Source organism: Canis lupus, chromosome 18 (genome assembly GCF_048164855.1).
Source record: "Canis lupus baileyi chromosome 18, mCanLup2.hap1, whole genome shotgun sequence".
Lineage (NCBI taxonomy): Eukaryota > Metazoa > Chordata > Mammalia > Carnivora > Canidae > Canis > Canis lupus.
Window position 1 is genome coordinate 7,736,074 of NC_132855.1, and position 21,345 is coordinate 7,757,418.

The 21,345-nt window shown below is 39.3% G+C and overlaps 1 long non-coding RNA gene across 2 annotated transcripts; it reads right to left on the reverse strand.

The window, feature by feature from the left end:
* Positions 1-122: 122 nt before the first annotated feature.
* LOC140609438 (uncharacterized) lies at positions 123-20,268 on the reverse strand. 2 transcript variants are annotated; one of them, XR_012011271.1, is made up of 4 exons: positions 17,475-20,268; positions 14,904-15,099; positions 3,389-3,519; positions 123-565 (listed from the first exon to the last, which is right to left on the reverse strand). It is a non-coding gene; the product is annotated as an uncharacterized lncRNA (long non-coding RNA). The 2 variants fall into 2 exon arrangements; XR_012011272.1 differs by having other exon boundaries at positions 17,461-20,268.
* Between the last annotated feature and the right edge of the window lie 1,077 nt (positions 20,269-21,345).

The following is a 21,345-nucleotide window of genomic DNA, read 5'->3' on the forward strand; positions in this document are numbered from 1 at the left end:
TTAGCAAGGAAGGAGAACAGGAGAGAAATCCAAGTGGGATTCTCCGGGAGGGAAAAGAACGTGATGAGAGTTTAGATCATAATCTATAAATAGCCTTTTATTTTATAAATCCTTCATGTGATGCATAGATTATACAGTGAGCCTCCCTTGTCCTTAATATGTACAGTCTCCCGGCACATACCTTTTAAGGCAATCTGCAATAGTAAGCACAAAGAACTAGCTCTGGAAAATGACTTGGGCTTCTCTCTTTCAAAAACCAAGAAGAAAATTGATGAGGAGAGAATCTGGGAACATTGCACAAATTGTCAGGAGGGCACAGGAGGGATCAGTCTTAGTAGACTATGAAATAATTCAGAGAAATAGCATGCCCCGCTTATTCTAACTTACTGGTGTGAGGGATAATTTTAATTACCATCCTACAATGAACCTTCTTCCAAATAACACAGGCAACCCCTTTACCTGTCATTCTTCACAAGCATGTCAGGTCTTATGTTCTTGTTGGTCTCTTCTCACCCCTTTGTTCTGATTTACAGTTCTATAAGATGCTAGTGGTGGTGGAAGGGGGCTGAGGATGGAAAAGCAGAAAGTATGAGAGGGCAGATATTTTGTGAATAATTCTTTGATGTTGTATTGTTTCAAGAATTCCTTTCCACAGTGTTTCCAAATACTTGAATTGAAGAAGCAGTCTTTGTAATCTTACACCAATTTTAATACTCTCTTCCAGTTTCTTAGTGGGGCGAAGAATTGGCAAAAGTAACCATCATGATAGTTGCCACTTCTCTAGAATATTCGTTGTTACTGGCCATTACTATTTTTAAAGGAAAAATCCCTTATTTTTAAAGGGGAAATAAAATAGATCTTGAGACCCCACTCCCAGCCCCAGACATAGGAATGGGTTATATACATCTGCAGTCCTAGCCTTCTCTTCCCAGCTGGCTGGGAGAACCAGAGTCACTGAGGAAAAAGCATTCATCTGTGGTTTGATGGGCACAGTCAGTGGATTTCCCCTCCTGTCAGACAAGTTTCAAGACATTTAAAAATCGATGCCATCATTTTTTAGGAAGATAAATGTATCACATCTTCCTTCAGTCACTTATCTTGAATATCACTGTCTCCTATACATTTCTTCCAGCCAAAAAGATTACATAGAGTTTTGTTTTGCTATTTTTATTACAAAAGAAATGTGTTGTATTTTGAGAATTAAAAACATATATAATTTATACTTCTCATTGACAATTTTTCACCAGAAGTCTCTTTGTATTCTCATTGAGCTCTTCAAAATGTCCATGGAAACAATGATTTAATATTAATTACAAAGTAATGAGTGCCAATGAGAGAGGCTGCATTAAAAAAAAAAAAAAAAAAAAAAAAGAGGCTGCATTTCTTTAAGGAATATCTTCCCTGTTCTTCAGAGTAAAATATATCCACTCTAGGAGTCACTTTCTAGATTCAAAACCCCTGCTTTCATGGTCTAAATTTCTCTCATTGACCACAAAAAATGTTGTTTTGCACACTGCCGTCTTTGGCACTTTTGTCATATTTCATATGTTCTCTCTGAGGAATATCATTCTGTATCATAATTTAAAATGTTTTCTTTGTGGGGCACCTGGGTGACACAGTCTCTTAAGTGTCCAACTGTTCATTTCGGCTCAGGTCGTGATCTCAGGGTCATGACATCAGGATAGTGAGATGGAGCCCCAGGTCAGGCTCTGCTCTCAGTGTGGAGTCTGCTTAAGATTTTCTTTCCCTCTCCCTCTCTCCGTCCTCTGTCTGCCCTGACCCTGCACTCTCTCTAAAATAAATGAATAAATCTTTAAAAAATACAATACTTTCTTTGTATCAACAGCTCCCAAATGTATACCTCCAGCCCAGAACTCACTCTTCAGCTTTAATACTAGAGGATACATCCACCTGTTTATTCAACATGTTCCTAAGAAGTCTATTATTCCCTGGTACTGAATCTAGACCAGCTCACTCTCCCAGATTTCATCTCTCAGGATATCACAATTGACCTGCGTGTCACTTTTAACACATTCCATTCTTTCACTGCCTCATGTAGCAGCACCCAATGATTCATCAAATCCTATGAATTTTCCCTCTCATATGTCTTTTGGAGTCATCCCAATCATTGCTATTATCACTGGTAGGTGCTATTACGAGGTCTTACCACCTCTTGCCTAAACTGTTGTAAGGATATCCCAAATGATCTGTCATTCCAATGTAATCTGTATAAACTTTCATACTTTTTACGAAAGTCCCTTCAATTAAGTTTTCTGATACATCCTTTTAAAATTCCTTCTAAATCTGACCTCTGCCTGCCTATGCAGCCTCATCTCATACCACTTAGTGCATCACTTAACTATTCTGGGCATAGTTCCTTATCAAATAAAATACCTGCATATTTTAACAGCTCATATTAATAGCTACCAAGCTTGCATTGTGTATATGAACCACAATATACTTTAGTAGTTTTCTATTGATTACATCTATAATCTTGACTACTATAAACAATGGTGAAAAGACCATCCTTGTGCATACAGCTCTTCATATTTTCATACTACGTGATTATCTCCATAAGATAAATTCTGAGCCCCAAGTCCACAGGATAACTGCCAAGAGGTGCAGATAACACCTGAGCATGTAAAGCATTGCATGGGAGGAAAGAAACCCTGAGATTCTTGAATCTGGAAATTTTATTTTATTTATTTTATTTTATTTTATTATTTTATTTTTTTTTGAATCTGGATATTTTAAAATGGATGAGAAATATGCCTGCTTTTTACCCCGAATATGCCTGCTTTTTACCCCGGAGGGAGATGTTATACTGGGGAGCAAGGATGCTGGTCCTTTGTTCTGAAGACACTATCTTCCAAGACTGTAAGCAAGCTTGCTCTTTGTTCCAGATGGAGACATTATCTCTATCTTTCAAAGCTGTTCACTAGACAAACATTCTCTTTTTAAAATTTTATTTTATTTAAATTCAATTTGCCAACAAATAATAAACACCCAGTGCTCATCTCATAGTAGACAAATATTTTTGAAATGATAGTTTGGAGAAAAAAGACAGTCAATGGCTCACTTTTCAAGACAAACAGAAATGTGAGAGACCCATGGAAAACTGTCTCCCTACAATCCATTCCTTCTAAACCATCTTGGCTTCTGCCAAATGTTCCCAGGAGTACATGACTGCATCAGCCACTGTGATCTGACCAACAGAGGCTGGGGCCAGATTCTTTCAATTTTTCTCACACAGAACTTAGTTAAGGTTGATATCAGCAAGACTTCAAGCAGCAGGATGAGGCTAACTTGCAGGGCTGACATCAACCATGGCCTCCTAAATCCCATGCCCAACCAGCTAAGTAAGTCCCATAAAAGTGTCATGACCTACCTTCAGAAAGCCAGGTTGCTTTCTCCTTAAGTCTCTATTTTGACCTTCCCACAAATTGGAGGCATTAATCCAGGTATCTGGTTGCATGGAGAAAATCTAGATCATCTGAAAATCTGTCATCTGTAACAACACTGACCAGTGGTGTCATTAATCATTTCAGCTGATGCCAGGGACAAATTTCATGCTGCTTTTCCTAATTAGATGACAACTGTTATAGAAATCTCCAGTCTTCACTATTAATAGTGAAGCAGGAATTCCTCCAGAAGCTTCCCCAAGTAATCAAGGATGGTTAATTTTGGAGAGATCTTCACAGTTGTCTAAAAGCAAAATGATCTATTGAGGGTGTTTCTTCAAACACTGGAAGGTCTTCTTATGACCACCCCTCAGGCACAAGTCACCATATTTTAGAGACGGAGGCAAGGTAATGTCTGGCTTCAACACAGAGTATAGTCCTGGAGATGTGTGTGGTGCTTGGAGAAATAACATGCTATCTCCAATTGTCAGTCTCCTTCAGTAGGACTTAATCAGTTAGGAGCATAGTCTGACAATAATCAAATATGGCCTCCCGCTGGCTGGTAACCCTCATGATTACCAGTTGTGTTTGAGTTTCTGAATCTAATTCTCAGATTAGATTTGAGAATTTGTCTCATAGTAGACAAATATTTTTGAAATAGTTCTTCCAACCCACCCTATTTGTCCACAGCACCAGCCAGGCGGCACTTATTTGCCCCATAGAATGACTGACAGCTATAGCAATGAAGAAAGGCAAGTATCCCCAAAGTGCTGACAGAGGTTTTGTGTGGTTGGTAGATGGGCTGGGACCATATCTGCTCTTTCCCATAGATTTTTTAGCTAGGTTCCAGGAAAGAGCAATCAAATCATGGTCAGGCCCATATGACAGGGCATGACAGATCTAATAGTTCTGTTCAAGGTGTCTGCAACAGCTTAGGAGAGCCACATCAGGACATTTTCCTTCATGAATAAAATGGCAGGGGTGATTATGAAAGACATAATTCATTAATGCTCACACTCACTCACTCATACCTTGTGGGTTGATTACCTGATGTATTCCTTCCCCAGAGAGCAGGGATGTTGCTGTCCCTCAACCACCAAAAAAAATTGTGAATAGCTATATCCTCACCTGTTTTTCTAATCATCTCCTACTCATACCCGGACCTTTCATACAGAAGGATCTGGTGAAAGAAGGTCATTGGTATTTTTATAAAACTTATCCAAACCCTATGTCCCCCACTTTTACATGTGTTGGCCATTGTAGGAGGATACTCCAAGCAGTGTACCTAAGTAGTTATTATATTTAAAAAAAGATTTTATTTATTTATTCATAAGAGAGAGAGAGAGAGAGGCAGAGACACACTCCATGCAGGGAGCCTGATGTGGGACTCGATCCCGGGACTCCAGGATCACACCCTGGGCCAAAGGCAGATGCTCAACTGCTGAGCCACCAAGGTGTCCCAGATAATATCTTTATGTTCTAAGACCATGTCAATTTAATAAGATAAGCCAAGTTGCTGACCAAAATTAAGTTAGAATTCATTAGGTCCTTTTTTTTGCTAGGCTGCCACCAAGAGACTTACCAACCAGGCTATCCTGAGTTGCTATTAGGGACAAGAAAAATTCATTATGCCTAGGAATAGCTCAGAAATATGAATTTTCAAAATAGGTTTATGTAACCCCCCCCTTTTGTCCTGATTGTTATGACAATTATCCAGAAGTGGCCAATGAAAGATGATCTATTTAGTAGAAAGACATATTCAGTGACCAAACTGTCTTTTTAAACTGTGTGGACCAAGGTGAGGTGAGGGAGTGAAAGTCAGAGAGTTTTTTTTTTTAAGTCAATATTTTATGAGGCTATTCTAAAAATCAACAAGATCAGATGATTGTTAATGGTCAAGTGCATGGAAGATCAGCAAAACCTTGCTATCAAGCCTCTCCACTGGCTTCTGTGGCAAGAGCTACATGATTGTCAAACTGCAAATGAACTGGAAAGCTGAAAACATGACCCCTATTAGTGGCCAGAGTTGGCTGATTGAACTGGAAAGGCAGCAGCATAATCTTAAAAGTGTCAATAGTGGTAAGGTACCATTAGTAACCCTGAGAGGGGGTCAAGGGCCAGTTGTAGCCAATCTGCTGAAAAGATTTCTACAATCTGCTAGATTATAGTTTTCCAAGTAGCAGAGCAAACATCTAGGCAACAGTCCAAGAATCATTCAATCTATAACTAGGTTCATCAAGAGCAGTAATGGCTATAGTTATGAGAACTGTCTTATGTTCTGCCCACAAAGAGGAACGACCGTAGTCGTTTTTGGTTCTTTATGGCTGGCACTGAGGTTGAGGCACCAGAGGTGCTTAGTAGACACTGCTGGGTTTCTGCTCATCTGAATCATCAATGAACTAGGCCCAGATATTTAAGGAAAGCTCTGTGAATTCAAGGCACTCAGGACACATAGCGAGTAACCGTATTTTAGGCTGCAGAGATGACAGAGAGAAATGATAGAAAGTATATTATGTGTCTCAGTAGCACTTTTCCAGATGTGGTTCTTACTGATCAGAAAAGTCCCCCAGGACTTGATGAACATTCACAGTACAAGCATGTGAAACATTAATATCAATTATACATTCAGCAAAGGAAGCCACAACAACAGTACATTGGATTAACCCAAAGGGTCCTGCCTACAAGTTGACTTTAACTTCCTTTCCCTACTGCAAACCTTCAATTTGGGCATCCGTTTCCCACTATGGGGTTGTATAGACAATATAACTCTAGCTGTATCCAACAGAGCTGTAAACATTTGAGTGCTTACCTTCGCTAAAATTCTGCAGGTTATAGGATAATAGGTATGGACTTCAGCCCCCCTTGGGGACAAGGAAACTTAAGCTTTTTTTCCTAATTATCTTTCTTTGTAAAGCAGATAAGATCAGGCCAGAGAGGAAGGGAGGGAAAGGAAATGTGGAAGATGAGAGTATTGTTGCGCTATTAAGCAAGGCACATTTACTTTAGGTTTCCAGTGACATGGTGGCTGTTTATGGCTCAGCCAAACAAAATTCTATTGATAGTGGTCCAACGAAGGCCTTTATCAACCAAGTTCATTATCCCGCACATGAATATTTCAGCTTTGGGGACACTCTTGATTTAGTAGCCATAGACACACTGCTTTGAGTTTGTTGCTGTCAGGTCTGTACACTTTGATTCACTTGGGATTGACTTGCACAGTAGTCATCTTTTTAAATGGAATCCATCTTAATCTACATCATTTGCTATTCCATTGCCAAAATAGTATAGCCGAAGTTCATATGTAGTTTCAATATAAGGGCTAAGGGAGTTTCCTGTGGTGTCAGGGCTGACTCAATAATTTATCTAAAATTCTTTGCATCAGTTTTTCATTCTCCAGTGAGTGAATTCCACTGGTATTGTTAGCCCAACCAGGGCAAAATCTAGTCAATGTCTCATCTGTGGTTTCTCAAGGGAATTTATCTGTCTAGGAAATCTCCCTGAGGGGTTCTACAGCAAAATAAATTAAAAAAAAAAAGAAAAATAAAAGAAAACTTGCGACCTTTTCCTGTCATCTCCAAATAGATCTAAGTTACTCATGCTAGACTATAGAGAGACTGAGCCACAAAACTGCTCAGTCGTTGCCATTTCTTCTGAATAAGCAGTAAATGACCAACTTCTCATCCCTTCATCTCTCTAGTAAACCAGATAACGTTCTAAAATTTACTTAGGCCCTGCCCATGCTATTCATTGATTTTCTTTCTTTCAGCCCAGGGTAGTGTACATTTTTTAGTTATTCCCTGAAACGGGTTGGAACATCATATTTACTCAGGACGACTCATAGTATTAGTTGCTAGCTATTACAGTAGGGCAGACCTAAGACTGACTACCATATTGTCAAGGAATCCTCCCCCTCCACCCTAGAGGAGGAGTGAGCAACAATTAGGCCACAATTCATACATCTGCCTATGAGCGTACTTCCTGGTACTTGGTGCTATTCCTGGTACTTAGGCGATAACTCCCTAACACTTCTTCATTAATAGATTAGAAAATAAAGGATCATTTACTGCCAGGCTGGTCATATAATTTGGTTGCTATGTTTACTATTGATTTCTATGACTTTCCCTCAAATACCATTAATTGCCCTAAGAGGCCCTAACTTTTCCTCTTCTAGAAAGTGTGTCTTTGTTGGTATCCTACCAACAAACTGTCGAGAACTGTGAAGGTCTGAAATTTTGCTCTACTCGGGAGCTAACAGGTTAGCCTGCCACAGTTTTATGGGTGCTCATAACAGATGTCAGACATCTTTTTCCAAGTCAAAGAACTTTATTACTCATGGCCCAGCAACCAGCAGGAAAATAAACATATTGTGCTGAGGCACTGAGACCAAGTTCTCACAGAGCAAACCAAAGAGGGCTAGAAGATAACTGCACATGTAATGGGTTGTGCTCCAGGAGATGAACTCTGAACTTGGGAACCCAAATCTCTTATAATGGGCAGTAAGCATGACTGACTATGCCCCGGAGGGAGACATTATCTTTATTATACTGGACTGCAAGCAAATCTGCCTCTTCCTCTGGATAGAGATGCCGTTTCTATCTTTCAAGTTTGTTTCCATACAAACATCCTTAAAGATTTAGTTTAAAACAGAAGGCTGTGCTCCCAAGACACAGCAAAACATGAAAGACTCATGGGAATTTTTTCTTATCTCTTTCCTCTCTACACATTCCACCACAGCTCAGGAACCAGGCACCTAATTCCAGGACTCAGAATGCTTAGATCTATCTCATCTCACCATAGTTAATATATCACTTAGATCATAAACATTTCCTTTCAGAATGCCTGTTCCATTAGGACAGATGCCAGTTTAAAAATCAAGGCATTTAAAGCAAAGTATGTTGTACGACATGAATCCATATTCACTTTTCTAGTTTTCCTACTTCCTTGCACTCCTCTTCTTATACTTTTCATGAAACCATTTTTCACTTTATAGATTATATTCCTAAAATTACTGTTTTAATAAAGTAGATTTTATTTTATTAAATATTATAATCAGTATGTTTAGAACATGACTAGCAAAAAAAATCTGCTTTATTCAGGACAGCAATTTAAAAACATAGAAAAACATAGACTGTACTCAAATTAAATAAAGATGGAGCCAATATTGTTAAGGTTATGAGAAAGGAAGATTTACACTGTGCACAGTGCATAGGATTTAGTATTTGTGATTTCCCCTCAAATATGAGAATTGCATTATAGGATGAAGTTGAGGAGTGAGCAATCTGCCTCATATTTCATTTAGTTGATTAAGTTTTATAGAGGAGATAGGATTTCAGTTTAATAACTGTAAGGTATGTTGTTTCAACCTCTTACCTTAATAGCTTTAATCAGGTTCCATGTAAGATGCTTACACAAAAAGATGATGGAAAACCAGAGTTTTGGTATAAGGTCAGAGTAAATGCTAGTATATCTACAGCAGAATGTACTAATGGTTCAAATTAATTCATTCCAATGGCATACACCTAAACTACATCTAGCTCAGTCACCCGAAAACATTAGAGATCTGGAATATATGAATATATCCAGCAATGCATGATCACACACACAAAAAAAATTCTTTATAAAATGAGTTGAGGGTAAGTTTCGCCTCATCATCCTAAAGTACATTGTTTTTTTTTTTTTTCTAAAAGTATATCACGTTGTAATTTAGAGAATTAAAAAAAAATCCTAACTAGTTATTATCAACCAGTTGTCTTTTGTCAAACAACCCATGAATAGGATCCCCATTTACAGAATAACAAGGCTCTAGAATAATCTTTTTGCAGTTTTTTTTTGTAATGAAGTATTACCATTTCTAAGACGCATATATGACTTTAGGAATACTTCCTATTTCTTTAACGATGAGAAATCTCAGCATTTACTGACAGTGAGGTGGAAGGAATTACATTTTACACCACAGAAGTTGCTTTCTTTTCTAGAATGCAAGTGATATGAAAGGTGAGGCCTCTGACATGTCCTTTAAAGATGCAAGGACAGAAAGTCATGCCATTTCCCTCTAATTTTAATTGTTCTAGTCAGCAACAATTTTCCAGCTCCCTGTCAAGGAAGGGAAAAATGGTAAATTAAGTTCTTATGTACAAACCTGTCCCAAGACCAGAATTCTCCTGCCTTCACATAGAAGCCACTGGATCATCATCAGGGTTTACCTGAGTCCCATAGAGAAAACTATTCAAACTCATGCCTGAATTGCAGAGGTGATCCCATCTGTCAGTCTTTTGAGACCCTTTCTGCGCTCTCTGGCCTTAATTGTTCTTTATTTTCTCTATTTTTCTCTTCTGGCAAGAGAGCAGTAGTCAAGGCAAGCTGGGAACCAGAGTGTTATCAACTTGTTTGTGATGCTTTATTACCTGGCTTTCTGCAAAGCTCTAATAACAGGGAAAGGTGGTATTGGCCTGTTAATAATTAATAGCACCCAGTGCAAATGAAGTACTTCTGTCATAGGGCTTCATCAGTAAGGTCACGGTACAATAGGGGTTGCAGGTTCTGTAAGCATGAGTGGTATTTGCATATGTCAGAACAGACCGTGCATGCTAACAGTACAAACACTTCACATCTGCTTCTGTTTACTCCCATGCTAACACCCCAAAGTACAGGAGTCCTGTGTTAATTGCTCAGTTACATACTGACTGTTGATGTGTTCTCCACAGAGCTTTTCATAAGTGCACTGTTGCAAATAAACTGCTAATGACTTTGCTTATTCCAGCCAACCTTTTAAGGAAATCTACAACATACACGCAGATTGATTCCTCTATTTAGCAGTGTGTCTTGTGACTAGGTTTGCATAGAGGCAGTATCAATTAAGTAGCAATTATCTGCAAAGTGGAAAAAAAGGGGGAAGATATAAATAAGTAATGAGTGCGATGCTAAAAATCTCTGAGAACAACTAGAATTGAACTCTGAGGCAAGGGCACCGACTAGTGAACATTTTTTCCCCATCTTTTCTTACGCCTAAAACCCACAGAGTCCCCATGAAAACTAGGATGAGAACAGACACTTCGGTTCTTAAGTAATTTTTTTATATTTGATTTTCGAGACACAACCACTATTTTGAAACAGCAAAGAAACAAGAAAATAGGGCTGAACCTAAACGTCATTAATGAGATAGTTTATTAAAAAAATAAAATTAAAAGTTGGCCCTAAAAATGTTTATTTTGTGAAAGGATCTGATTAAAACATATCAGATTTTCTATGTATCTTATCAACAGAGGTCAGCACAGCACCCAATTTATCCCTCTCTTATTCTTGTCAAGCAATGGCCTTTATCAGTACCTCATCAGACTTATCTGGAAAATTCCACATTATCTGGCTATGAAGAAAAAGACCAACCTGTGTTCTGAGGCTATGTAACCAAGATCTATATTGGTTAGTAACAAACTTTATAAAGTCTACTTTTGTTTACTAATCTTGGTTTGTAACAACCAAAAGTAGATTCTTTCAGTTCAGGTTCTTGTCAGGAGATACACAGGCAGAGACCACAGTGTCCAAGCGGGATGAAGGATGGGGCCATTTGGCTGTGGTCATTATTAACCGAGAAGGTATTGACCTCTCTCTTCCCTCAATAGCAATGGACCCGGCAGCATGTGAATTAGATCAGAGAGCCAAATGTCTTAAGGTTTCTCCAAATGACCAAGAGCCCAACGGTTCCTCTGATAGCTTTTTTCCTCATGGCTGACTACGACAGGCCAAAAAAGGAAAAAAAAAAAATTACCTATAGTGATCATATTTTCTAAATCCTAAATGAAGACAAATAGTCTGGCAAATATATATGGGGAAAGACAATTAGAAATGTGAATTGTATTGGTTGGAGTATGGTTAGACGCTGGGATAAAAAGACCCAATAAAACAAGTTTATTGGACAGCAAAGTATATTTTGCTGCAATATTCCAATCCTAAGTAAAGCTCCCAGCTGCTGGGCTGCTTTGCTCCGAGTAGTAAGTCAGGAATTATGGAGGCCACTGAGGTATACCACTCAGATTTTCTTCAAGAACACCTGCTGTGATACTAGCTGTTGAACCTTCAGATTTGACTAGACATTCTTGTTGAGGCCAGGCTAGTGCCCAGGCTACTCCCAGTCAATGAATAAGCATGGCAGGGGCACCACAACCAGGACATTTCTGCCCAATACAAGAATCCTCTAGTGGGAAATTTTGTTCAGGGACTCCACATTGCCTTTACTGAGACTTCTCCGAGATCCTCTGCAGTCTGGAGCACACCCCACCCCTCTTCCTCCTCCTTCTTCCTATTCTCTGCTCAAAAGTATCAGAACTACACTGCAGCCCAAAGACTCTCCTCATGTCTCCTTCTCCCCTTGATGTTTCACAAATGTTCCCTTTAATACTTGCTGGAAGTTCGGGATGCCTGAGTGGGTCAGTGGCTGAGCCTCTGGCTTCAGCTCTGGGCATGATCCTGGAGTCCCGGGATCGAGTCCCTTATTGGGCTCCCGGCATGGAGCCTGCTTCTCCCTCTGCCTATGTCTCTGTCCCTCTCTGTCTCTCATGAATAAATAAATAAAATCTTTTTAAAAAAAATGCTGTACGTTCAGGATCATATTGGTGGCATTATTTTCTTGTAATTGAAAAGTGTTTGAATAACTGGAGGTACCCATTCCCTTATCTGAAACTCTTTGGGCCAAATGTGTTTCTGAATTCAGAATATGATGCATCCTGGGTAGCTTAGTTGCCTTAGTGCTTAGTAGCTTAGTGCCTGGGTAGTTTAGTTGGGATAAGTGTCCAGCTCTCGATTTCAGCTTAGGTCATGATCCCAGGGTTGTGAGATCGAGTGCGGAGCCTGCTTAACATTTTCTTTCTCCTTCTCCCTGTGTCCCTCCCTGGCTCTCCAGCTGGCAAGCCAGTGTGTTCTCTCTTTCTCTCTACATGCATGCAAAGTAGGCTAAATAGAGGCTACATGATCTCACAAATATAGGTCAATTTATGCCAAAAATATATCTAGATCATGCCAGGGATTATCTCTAAATATATTACAAAACAAAAGAAAAATAAAGCAAAGGCTTTTGGTTTTCAGATTTCAGAATTGTGAACTATTTATTTATCTTTCATACTCTTACTAATGGTTTCCTTTACTATCAGATTCATAATTTCCCCTTCTTTATGTTATTCATCTATTAGATCCTAATCTAATGGTTCTCAAGCTTCAACATCAATAAGGATTTCCTGGGGGTAGATTTCAGCTCTCAAATTTTTATTCTGTAGGTCTAGTGTAAGGCCTAGAAATCTGCATTTTAACAAGCTGGTCAACCCCATCCTCACCTGTGATCCTGGTACAGAAAGTTTTGAGATTCAAACTGAAAATATTGTTATAGACTTTGAATTCACTTTTCACTATGGTAAACTACTAATATCACTAGTCCCTGGCTTTATCTCATGGATTTTGAGGCTTATTGTTTTTTAAACATAGAACCAGCTAGACTCTAGCTCTACTTTTGCAGCCAGGTCATCTAGCCATTCACTTCCTAGTGTGTTAGCCACCAATAATTCTTCAGGGATGTTTATCTTTCTATGATAGGAATTAGCTTTTTTTGAACTGAAATAGAGCTGAATAATTTCTACTTATCTTTGAATATCTGTCTCATCAGAGTATCAGCTTTGAGCTTATAGAGTTGTGCAGGGAATCCCCCATTCCCATGATAGTTGGAGTTATAGGTAGAAAAACTATAGATAACTCTGACAGGTAAATAAATCCACAATAGGAGTAGCAGGGCAACTGGGATGAAATGTATTTGTCTCTCAACTCAGTACTACTTTTAGCTTGGTTCTCTTGTGGGACCAATTTTCTTTTGAACCAATAAAAAAGTTATATTTCTAAGGTTCCTTTCCCTTTCCAAAGATATTCTTATTTCTATTTTAAGTTGAGTGCTTCTGGAAACTGGACGCTAATGAAAGACTGTAATGCGATATGTTAAGAGGAGAAGTTAAGGAAAAAAAACAATGTCTGTAAAAGGGTCCAGGTATTTATTTGGGTAATATGTTTACTATCAACAAATATTTGCTCATCTCTGATTTGAAATTTACAGTCTTCTGCTGAAGAAGGCTTGAATGGTCATTAATAATAATATTAATAAGGGGAAGCACAAGATACCCTAAGGCTGAAAGCATCCTTTAGCATTACATGAGTACCATTAATTTTTTTTAAAGATTTTATTTATTTATTCATGAGAGACACAGAGAGGGAAGCAGAGACATAGGCAGAGGGAGAAGGAGGCTCCCTGCGGGGGAGCCTGATGCAGGACTCAATCCCAGGACCCCTGGATCTCGACCTGAGCCGAAGGCAGACACTCAACTACTGAGCCACCCAGACGTCCCGAGTACCATTAATTTCTACAGATTTCATGATTATCAAACTAGGGAATATGACGTTGTGCTAGAATTTAACTGGAATTAGGGGTTAAATGTGGTGTATATCCCTAGTGAAACAATTTTAAGAAAATGTTAGAAGAAACTAATAGTTTTTATGCTAAAATAAGCAGAGTCATTATGGTCTAGAATACAAAGTTTGTGCACTTTAATTAGTAAAACACACACATATTAAGAAACACCATAAATAAAAATGCCTCTCTAGACTAAGACCTCATAACCTACGGAGGTCTGTCTTCTTTCAGTGATTCAGGGTAAGCTGGCAGTCAAGTTTAGAAAACAGTACAGTTGATTGTGACATGTGTGGTCAGGTATTTCCTGGAAAGCACATAAACGTGCCTACTGTATTATTCTAGTGCCTGCCCCTGGATTCTCCGTCTCAGCTTGCAGTATATGGAGTTGAAAGCTGTATGAAAATCATGTGTTTTAGTTGTGCTACCAAGGATATGCAACAGGATGTTAAAATTGAACTATTTCTGACTCTGTTTTGGCTAAAGCCCCAAGACAATATTTGCCAACTATTCCACATTCTAAAGTTAGACCACCTATGTAGGACTTGCAAAGAAACACAGGAAATAGACAAGGAACCCACAAGGCCCTTTCCTCCCTTCAGGTAACAACCCAAAGCAGGCCAGCTGGGGCTGAGGAGAAGCTCTAACTTAGATGAAGTCTGATCTTACACAGACTGGACATTTTAATTGCTGAAACGAGACTTTCCTTTTGTGACAAGAGGTGATCAGAGGACTTTTTATTACCTAAGAGTGACCAAAAAGTCACAGGATTTCCTCTCAATTTTGTCTGAGTAGCAGAGCAAATAACCATACAGAGTGGGTCTGAATGGGCAGTGGAAGGAAAATAAAGGTTTTTTTTTTTTTTTTTCTTTTTACTATATACCTGTGACTGGGACATGAATCAGGAAGAAAGAAGCAGTATAAGAAAATATTGAGAAAGTTCTATCGATTCTTTTCTTTTTTGTTTGTGCGCTTTAAGGGGCTATAATGCTTGCTTTATAAACCTTTATCTTTTACCAGAATAGGACTTTTCTTTTCCACTTTACAACACATTCTCTGCTTACCTCTGTTACATGTCCTGAACTCATTCTCCATTCAATGCTGTTCTTGGTGTTCATTTTATCCACATTTCACTTGCCATAAAATATTGGAATGATATTGCGTATCATCTTTCATAGGCTCCATCTATATTTTCCCATTTGATGATACTGGGATGGCTTTCTGATTTCATGAGAAGTGTCTCCCAATTTCCAGAAATACCTTAAGCAGGAAACAGCAGAGAAAATTACATTGTAAAGAACAGACAAATAAATACTGGTTATAACTTCCCTCAAAAAGTGTGTATCATTTGGTCTACAAACTTCTGATCTGTTTGCCAGTTTACCTAACCAAGAGAAGTAGACTGGAATCCAGGATATATAAATCAATCCAGTCCCCTTATTACAAGAATTCCAGCTTCCAGATCATAGGACATTTTTCCTGAGTAAAGATAATTCATTTTACCATCAAGGGAAATATTTTTTCTAAGGAAGTCTTAATTATATGAGAATTATCTTACTCTCTAAAACTAGAGACAGAGAATCACACTGAGATACTTGCTAAGGGCTAAATTTCAAATACTGAGAGATGGTGAAAAAAATGGATCTTGAGAAAATGTTAATGATAGATGCAGATATCTGTTGAGCAGCTGTGAAGTGTTAGGCCCTGTGCTGGGTTCTGGCCACACACTGGTAACAAATATGGTTCCTGATCTCTAGTTGCTCAAAGGGTAAAAAAGAAAATGTACATAAGTAAATTAATACTTAGGATTATACATATGATAAGAATATACATAAATTAATACTTAGGATTATACATATCACATAAATGATAAAACGAGGTATGACCACAGGAAAGAGGGTTATCTCTGTAAGGAAGTCCAGGGGCCTCCTGGTCAAAGGTCAAGTCAGCCCTGGCTTTTGAAGAATAGCCCAGGAGATGTGAATCTCATAGAAAAACAGAAATTGCAGACACCCACATGCAAAGCAGTGTGGTGCGTTCAGGAATCCCACTAGCTGCAACATGAAGTGCACGTGGACAGGAGTGATTAGGGCCAGTAAAGGAGGCTAACGTGGTGGGAAAGGGTCGGTGATAAAAGAACTTTGCTAAGGAACTTCATCTTGAAGGCAATAGGAAGTCAGTCAAGGATTTTATGTGAGTGAGAGAGAGGTGAGGAGATCAGTGATTTAAAAGAATTCATGTAGTTAAAAATAAGACATGAAGGAGAGGGTAGGGAAGCTTACACATAAAAAGAAACCAGATGCCTAGGGGCAGAAGAACTAGAGGAGAGGAAGAAAAAGAGAGCGATTTTAGAGGAAGAGAGGGAGGGAAGGAAAGAGAGAATAAAGGAGAGAGTGAGCTGCAAACAAGAAGAAAGATGGGAAATCGTAATTTGAAATTATTAAAGAAATAATTTGCTTGACATTTTGAAACCTAGGTGTATTAGTCAGAATAATGCCTCCCTCCCCTGCCCCAAGAGGTTCCATCCTAATCGTTGGAACCCGTAAATACGTTACTTTATTTGGCAAAAGGGACTTTGATTAAATCAAGGATTTTCAAATGGGGAGATTGTCTTGGATTAGCAGGGCAGCCCCACTGTAATCACAATTTAGTCACTTCAAAGTTTTTCCCTGCGAGTTCTCACATCTGAGTCTATTGACTTCTTAATGTCTTGGAAATGTTTCATATTTTCCTGCTTTGGAGGGTATCACTTCTTAAAATTGAATCCCAGACTAGTTATGTATAAAAGAACATAGTAGAAACCAAGGTAAAGAACCTTTATGTTCAGAAACCGTTCATTCTGTCCTTTCATCAGGCGGTTAACGTGGGCTTGATTCAATGTGGGTTTTGTTGCACAGGCTTCAGATTATTCCAATGGTAGACATCTATGTCCTGTGTTTAGTGTAGGGGCTGTGGCTGCCCAAAAGTTTAGCTGTGTTCCTGCTCTATAGTCGGATTTTCCTGCACACCTGTGCCACCTGTGTGTCTCCGTGCTCTTGCCCTCCAAAGATAGAGACTGTTGTTGCTTGCTACTCAAGCACTCGTGTATGGCTCCAGGGAGGAAGGGGTGGTTTCGACTTCTCCTCCACTGTCAGTGTTACACAGGACTGTCCCGAGGAGCCTCAAGGGTGGAGCTACTTTAGTGTTCTAGTTCCTCATCCCGTGTCAGGCAACTCCACTCTTCTTAGTCAGCTATAACAGAATGCTATAGGGTGACTTACAAAAAAACAAATGTTTCTCTCTCACAGTTCAGGGGCTAGGAAGCCCAAGACCAAGGTGCTGGCAGATTCAGTGTCTGGTCAGGAATTGCTTCCTGATTCGCAGATGGCTGTCTTTCCACTGTGTCCTCATCCAGGGGTGTAGGCGAGGGAGCCCTCTGGGGTCTCATCTATGTGGGTGCTAGTTCCATTCATGACGGCGCTACTGTCATGATCTAACCATTTCCCATAGGCCCCACCTCCAAATTCTCTCACCCTGGGGATGAGGATTTCAGCATAGGAATTTTGAGGAGACACAAACATTCAGGCGATAGCATCCTCCACATGGCATAGGTTCTAGATACCAGGCAGATTTCCTTCTTACCTGTGACAGCCTACCTGTATTCCATCAGGAGGGCATTGAACAGCATAAATTTCCCAGCAGCCTTAGATTTCTTCTTTGTATTGGTGCAGGATCACGGTCATAAATTTATTTCCTGCTTCCCGACCAGCAAAAGGTGGTTTTTCCTAGGATCAGTGGAGGGTGGCTGGAGAGGATTCAGATTTTCTACCTTCTTCACACTCAGCTGCGGTTGAATTTTTCCTGGAACAGGGAGTGAAGAGATTTTCCTGCCCCCGCCCAGCAGTAACCACTGCGTTTTTATCTATAATTGACTTTTGAGCAATGGAGGGGTCAGGGGCACTGATCCCCATGCAGCCAAAAATCCACATAGAACTTTTGACTCCCCCAAAACTTAACTACTAATTGACCAGAATCCTTGTAAATAATAATAAATCCTTGACTAACATGCATTTTGTACATTATATATATCATATACTATATCCTTATAATAAAGAAAGCTAAAGAAAAGGCTATTTAATAAATCATAAGGAAAATAGATTACAGTACTGTACATATCGTTATTGAAAAAAATCCATGTGTAAGTAGAACCTCAGATTTCAAACCCATAGCTGTTCAAGGGTCACCTGTAGTGTTTACTACTTCTGCCTATATTCCACTGGCCTGAACCCCACCAGTCACATCTACTTGGAAAGGGGAAAGCTGGGAAATGTAGTTTCCTGTGTGTACAAGAGGAAAAGGAAACGGTGTAGTAACCATGTAAACACTGTCTCAGTCTTACCATGATAATGGGAAAGGGACTAAATTGAGGACTCCCCACAGTTTTCAATCTCCTTAGCTTTGTAACCATGACTCTGGGTAGTCTGGCATCTGTCTACATCTCCAGCTTTATTTTCTCTCACATCCCACACATATCCTGTGGTGCAGGATAACTGTTTTCACTTATCTAAAATACTGTGCTCTCTTGAGCTCTCACTTTGCATTTTTGCTCTTCCCCCTTTCTTTATTGAGTTTCCCTGTCTACACCATCACTCCAGGGAATATTCTCCAGCCTTTCTTCTGTGACGCTATAAGTCTCTGCATTTTTCTATTCTAGCAGTTAGCATGTGCAGTATAATTGGTTATAAGTCCTTTGCAGATATGACGGGAAAACGCAGAGACATGAGGGTGGGTAGCAGATTTCCTTTTCATTCAGGATGCTATGGGTCTAGTGGTCTGAGAGCAATCTGTACACCCAGCACTCACTACAGTATTTACCAACTTTGTTTCTCCTGTTCACTCATTCTCCTTCTTTCATATACACTGGTACTCATTAAGTGATCTTTATTAAAACTCATTTTTTTTACAAAGAAATATTTGAATGATATATGAAAGAGGAGCAGAATATACCACCCCAAAATATGTCTCTTTGGCATAAGGATTATTTTGAGCTGGTTATTTTTTAAAAACAGCAGTCCCTAGAGAAGCTTAGAAAACCATCAGAAGCTACTCTTTTGTAAGACATTTACATTGATAAGGGAAATATCCATCTGTAAAGATGTCTCTCTCTCTGGATTAAGAAGAGAAGCATGACCAAATCTCTAGAAATTCTTCTCAGTGGGAAGGCAAGAATTTAAATCTACATAACTTTACCCTTGTTTACTGTGCCTATTCTGGTAATTTCCCATAACTGGCCTTCCTCTCTCATCCCCAGGATCTTTTGTCTTTAGCTTAAGGTGGTAGGTCGGACCATTTGGGAGATACCCATTCTCTTGGTATCTTCCACGTACACAGGAGGTATAAGGTTATTAAACTTCTATTTTTTTTCCTGTTATTCCATCCTTTATTACAGGGGCATCTCAGCCAAGAACCTAGGATAGAAGGAAAATTGTTTTTCCTTCTTTGTAACATAATATCTAATACTTATTGATAATCATTATTCTAAGTATTTTACATGTATCAGTTCATTTAATTCTCACAACTTCATGAAGGTGCTATTATTATCCTATTAAAATAAATTAAGAAAAGGACAGAGAGCTTAAGTAACGTGCTCAATCTGACACAGCTAGCAAGGGTTATACTTCGGATATGGAGACAGGCAATCTGGCTTTGTAGCCTGAGTTCTTGGGACCACTATTCGTCCTCTGGCCAGTTAGCTGTCACAATAATGGTGGCATTATTTGTGACTATATCAGTCAGTATCCATGTGGAAAAACAAATTATTTAGCATAGTTCATTTAACAAAGAAATATTAATGTAGAATGTTGGCTAATCAGGATTGGAGGATGGAAAATACAGAAGGGAGATATGGTTGAGTTATCAGACATACAGAGGTTGAGTTATTAGAATCATAAAACTCAGGGAAGGGACCCCAAAGAGCTGGGACTCAAAATGCTGAGGAGATATTGCCTGGCTGGATTGGTAGCTCAGGAGCTTGGAGGAAGTACCCTGCAGAGGTAGAAGCAGGACTTTTGAGCAGGGTGGGTTACTTAACTGGTGATGGTTCCTCAGCAACATGGAAGAAAGATCCTACAGAGCTAAAACTCAGACCTCTAAAGAGGGAGGGTCATCTAGCTGGTGCTGGTATCTTAAGATCGTAAAAGAAGTTGCCCAAGGAATTGGAATTCAGACTTCTAAGGAAGGGTGCCTGCCAACTGATGCTAGTATTTCAGCGGGATTACATGAGTCTATTTCAGGGAATGTGAGAGAGATGAGAACCAGCAGCCACTAGCAGGGTGAAGAACTCTTGTTGTGGAGATGTGGACTCCTAGGAATAAGCAAACAGGAATAAGGAAATGTCTTCTCTTGTCATTCTGGTTTCTAGTTTCTCTGAAGTAGCCTCTGCTGAAAGAACCTAACAGGGAACCAGCTGGCAAAGAAGAAATGTGGTTTTTCAAACAAAATGAAATGAGACTAGGTTTACTGATCTAAAAACTTGGAGGAAGGGACTTGCAGAGCAGGGAGCCAAAATACTAGTGCTGAGGAGATATTGCCTGGGGGGATTGGTAGCTCAGGAGCTTGGAGGAAGTACCCTGCAGAGACAGGAGCAGGACTCCTGGTGCTGATACCAACCCTGATGCAGAAAAAAAGAAGAGGAAAAGAGCAGAGAAAGGCAGAAAAGCAGAGTGTTCTTGAGTGTCAAAGGGTATATTTGAGGCTGAGGAAAAAACACTTTGATAACACATTGACTTATATGTGCAGAGCCTATTGGAAGGTGTCCCTTCGTTTGGGGCTGATCTTATCAAGATTCTCAGAAGGAGCTGGTATAGCAACAGAAACTTGCATTGTTTGTCTGAAACACTTCTGAGCAATTTAACATCTTAATTTTTTCTCCTTAAAACAACGAATGGATTTTAATTTACTCATTCTTTAAACATTTTCTGGATATCTTCTATGATTCCTATACCGTACCTACTTCTGTTAGGCCAGAGATGGAACGGACTCCACAAATGAAACATGGTATAGGTGTAAAGTAGGTTCACTGGTGAAATTTATAGGCAGAGGGACAATAATAAATACATGTAGTCTCCCTAAGTCTCACCGCCACCTAACAAAAAGTTGTCCTTGGGTGGGTGTATAGTTGAGGCACTCCTGAATATGCTATGCCCCTGGCCATTTCTGCTTCTACCTTAAATATACTCACCTCTACATTTTCTGGAGAAATTGGGAGGAGGCAAAAAAGGATAATCTGACTCATAGAGTAATTATGGTATACCAGTCAGACTCCAGTCAGGCAACAGAAACTCTACCAGTTATCTGAACAGAGAAATTTAATATAAAGAATTGCTAACTCAGTAGAAACTCATTAACTAGATAATCTATAAGCTAATAGAGAACTCTAGGGGGTCATTGAGTTAGCAACTGCAGGATGAGTTGCTAAAGGAGAAGAAGGGAAGTGGTTTCAATCGTTAAAATTTAGAAGAAGGGTTC